The 4,377-nt window shown below is 40.8% G+C and overlaps 1 pseudogene; it reads left to right on the plus strand.

The window, feature by feature from the left end:
* The first annotated feature begins 3,906 nt into the window (after positions 1 to 3,906).
* Positions 3,907 to 3,974, plus strand: LOC132882327 (U6 spliceosomal RNA; annotated as a pseudogene).
* The last annotated feature ends 403 nt before the right edge of the window (positions 3,975 to 4,377 follow it).

Genomic DNA, 4,377 nt, shown 5'->3' on the forward strand with positions numbered 1-4,377 from the left:
TACAAGCCTCTGGAGGCAGTGTTATGATCTGGGGTTGACTCAGTTGCTCAGGTCAAGACTCAGCAACGTTATGGGGCAATAAAATGAAATCAGCTGATTACCTGAATGTACTGAATGACTAGGTTATCAGATCAATGGATTTTTTTTCTTCTCTGATGGCAGAGGCATATTCCAGGATAACAATGCCAGGATTCACTGGGCTCAAAATGTGAAAGAGTGGTTCAGGGAGAATGAGGAATCATTTTTACACATGAATTGGCCACCACAGAGTCCTAACCTTAAGGTTTTTGTAATATGATGCATTATACCGTTGTGGTTAGAAATTTACTACAGTACATGGACATGAATGCTGTGGCAATATTGGGCTTTCAGTGATTTTGTTGAACTGTTCTTTTTCTGGGGCAGAATAATTGTATGACATGCAATTATTGGAAGAAAAAAAAACAAGAATTTGGTGTAGAAATGAGGTCTGTGCCAGGAAACATAAATTCAACTGAATTCTATCAATTCTGGAAAAAAGAGTGGTCAAATATACAGAAGCTTGCTGATGGTGACCAGAAGCATCTGGTCAAAATGGAACTTTTTGAATTAGACATTTAACCCAATATTCAGGGTGCTGTATGTATAATTTTGACCCTGTTGATTTCAGAAAACCAAAAATAAATTCAAACTTGTGCATCAAATTCTTGTTTTATTTTCTATTAAAGATAGAAACAGTTCAAAGAAATCACCGAAAGCTCAACATTGCCATGACCTTCAGGTCCATGTCTATAAAATTCACCATTCCAGTGGGTCAGAAGTTTCTGTAAATTGACTGTCTGCTTTTTCTCTGGAAGATTCCATCCATCCATTATCTGTAGCTGCTTATCCTGTGAAGGGTCACGGGCAAGCTGGAGCCTATCCCAGCTGACGATGGGCGAGGTACACCCTGGACAAGTCACCAGGGCTGACACATAGACACAAACAACCATTCACACCTCCAGCCAATTTGGAGCCACCAATTAGCCTAACCTGCATCTCTTTGGGGGAAACTGGAGCACCCAGAGGAAACCCACGCAAGTACAGGGAGAACATGCAAACTCCACACAGAAATGCCCCCCTCAGCCACTGGGCTCAAACCCAGAACCTTCTTGTTGTGAGGCAATAGTGATAACCACTACACCACCCTGTCTAGAAGATTCCAGAAATTAATGTAATAACTTTTAAAAGCTTAATTTGGAGTGCACCAATGACTGTAAAAAGGCAAACAGCCCCTTTATGCCCTTGATACCCCAGGGAAAATCTAAGCAACTCAGCCAAGACCTCAGATAGACCGCAAATGTCCTAAAGAATGTACATCCACCATTAAAGGACATATTCTGGACCAATTTCAGGGTTTTTTTTAAATGAAAGTATGTCCCTTTACACACTGATCCAGAAGGGTAATTTTGCACAAGGCCATCTGTCGAGAGCAGAAAAAAATAAAATAACAAAACGCGTCTGGAAAAATCCCAAGGGAGTCTGGAGCCAGATTCGTGACGTCACCTGCAGAAGCATCAGCAGGCTGCGCGAGCTTTGCACGGTTTCAGTGCACAGCCTGTGTAGACCAAGCGCTCCCATTTCTCTCTCATTGTCCGGTCTTTTGGAAAATGATGAGTACTAATCCCATCATGACTGGTGTTGCTACACCCTCCTACGATACATCTGTTAACCATTTTAATAATTACGTGATAACGTTGAAGAAATTTGCAGAAAACCACCAGGTCGTTTTCTCATAAACAAACCAGCGCTGACGTAGGATTCAGAAGGAGGCGTCCCGCACGCGACGTCACGAAAATCAATGTTTGCCGGGAAATTCAAATGCCAAGTTTTTTCAGAGGCGGACCAATTCGCCTCAAATGGCTTGATTTCAACTGAATTTTTCTGGTATTGTGCAAGGTACAAAAAATTGCAGAGAATGCAAAATGTTACAGATATTTGACCAAAGTTTAATATAAAATAGGAGAATTACATTGATCTTGCTCCTGAATTTACCTGCGATATGCCCTTTAAGAGAGTTCTACATTGTCATGGCCTGTTGTGCAAGGAGAAATCCCCTACTCTATGACCAGAATAAAAAATAAATAAATAAAAATCCAGGTAATCACCAACCTTTTGGAGGAGTGGTCTCTGATCACATGAAACACATATTTAGCTGTTTGGCCTTAATAATAATCAGGGCTATCAGTGGAGGGAAAAGTGATAGTTTACATTTACATATAATGAGATCTAAAATAGGTAATCAAGTGATGTTATTGCAAGGTTACAGTGCCTTGAAAAAGTATTCATACCCCTTGAACTTTTTCACATTTTTCCACCTTACAACCACGAACTTAAAAGTTTTTTATTGAGATTTTATGTGATAGACCAACACAGAGTAGCACATAATGGTGAAGTGAAACGAAAATGATAAATGGTCTTCAAAATTTGAAACAAATAAAAATCTGAAAAATGTGATGTGCATTAGTATTCAGCCCCCCTGCATCAATACTTTGTAGAGCCACCTTTTGCTGCAATTACAGCGGCAAGTCTTTTGTGGTATGTCTCTACCAGCTTTGCACATCTAGACACTGAAATTTTTGCCCATTCTTCTTTGCAAAACAGCTCAAGCTCAGCCAGATTGGATGGAGAGCGTCTGTGAACAGCAATTTTCAAGTCTTGCCACAGATGCTCAATGGGATTTAGGTCTGGACTTTGACTGGGCCATTCTAACACATGAATATTCTTTGATCTAAACCATTCCATTGTAGCTCTGGCTGTATGTTTAGGGTCATTGTCTTGCTGGAAGGTGAATCTCCTTCCCAGTCTCAAGTCTTTTGCAGCCTCCAACAGGTTTTCTTCCAGGATTGCCCTGTATTTAGCTCCATCCATCTTCCCATCAACTCTGACCAGCTTCCCTGTCCCTGCTGAAGAAAAGCATCCCTATAGCATGACGCTGCCACCACCATGTTTCACAGTGGGGATGGTGTGTGCAGGGTGATGAGCAGTGTTAGTTTTCCGCCACACATAGCGCTTTGCATTTAGGCCAAAAAGTTCAACTTTGGTCTCATCTGACCAAAGCACCTTCTTCCACATGTTTGCTGTGTCCCCTACATTGCTTCTGGCAAACTGCAAACGGGACTTCTTTCAAACGGGCCTGTCTTTCAACAATGGCTTTCTTCTTGCCACTCTTCCAAAAAGGCCAGATTTGTGGAGTGTACGACTTATAGTTGTCCTGTGCACAGATTCTCCCACCTGAGCTGTGGATTTCTGCAGCTCCTCCAGAGTGATCATGGGCCTCTTGGCTGCTTCTCTGACCAGTGCTCTCCTTACTAGCTCTGTCAGTTTAGGTGGACGGCCATGTCTTGGTAGGTTTGCAGTTGTGCCATACTTTTCCCATTTTTGAATGATGGATTGAACAGTGCTTCTTGAGATGTTCAGAGCTTGGGATATTTTTTTTTATAACCTAACCCTGCTTTAAACTTCTCCAGAACTTTATCCCTGACCTGTCTGGAGAGTTCTTTGGTCTTCATGATGCTGTTTGTTCTTCAGTGTTCTCTAACAAACCACTGAGGCCTTCACAGAACAAGTGTATTTATGCTGAGAGTAAATTACACACAGTAGGACTAGATGACTTCTGAAGGCAATTGATTGCACCGGATTGTATTTAGAGGTATCAGAGTACAGGGGGCTGAATACTAATGCACACCACATTTTTCAGATTTTTATTTGTTTGAAATTTTGAAGACCATTTATCATTTTCGTTTCACTTCACAATTATGTGCTACTCTGTGTTGATCTATCACATAAAATCTCAATAAAAAAACTTTTAAGTTCGTGGTTGTAAGGTGGAAAAATGTGAAAAAGTTCAAGGGGTATGAATACTTTTTCAAGGCACTGTAGTCATAGATGTTACAGCAGCACATATGCTAAAATTGAAACAATACAGAGAAGATTAGCATGGCCCCTGCGGCAGGCAGCTTGGCTGCTAGTGTTGATTGGAAGGGAGAGCACAAATGGACACTGCTGTGGACGGACGGGCATGGCGGTCAGTTTCTGCACAGGAGGAGGGAGAGGAAAAGATGTGCAGGGTGCAGGCGGTGCCAGTGTGATGCCTTGCTCCAGGATCTGTTTCTCTTGCCTCTTAGTCTTTTTGTTGTGTGTGAAATTGATTATATAAACAATAAGCAACATGCAGATTGTTTTGATCAGTGAGAGTGCTTTATCAGCAACTAAAGCTATGTAACCATAGACAGAAATTTGGTACCAAGGATTACTCCACTACTTTTTTTTTATAAATTCCAGACGGACTTTATATATACTGTGTATATATATATATATATATATATATATATATATATATATATATATATATATATA

This window comes from Neoarius graeffei, chromosome 2 (assembly GCF_027579695.1).
Source record: "Neoarius graeffei isolate fNeoGra1 chromosome 2, fNeoGra1.pri, whole genome shotgun sequence".
In the NCBI taxonomy this organism is placed as follows: Eukaryota; Metazoa; Chordata; class Actinopteri; order Siluriformes; family Ariidae; genus Neoarius; species Neoarius graeffei.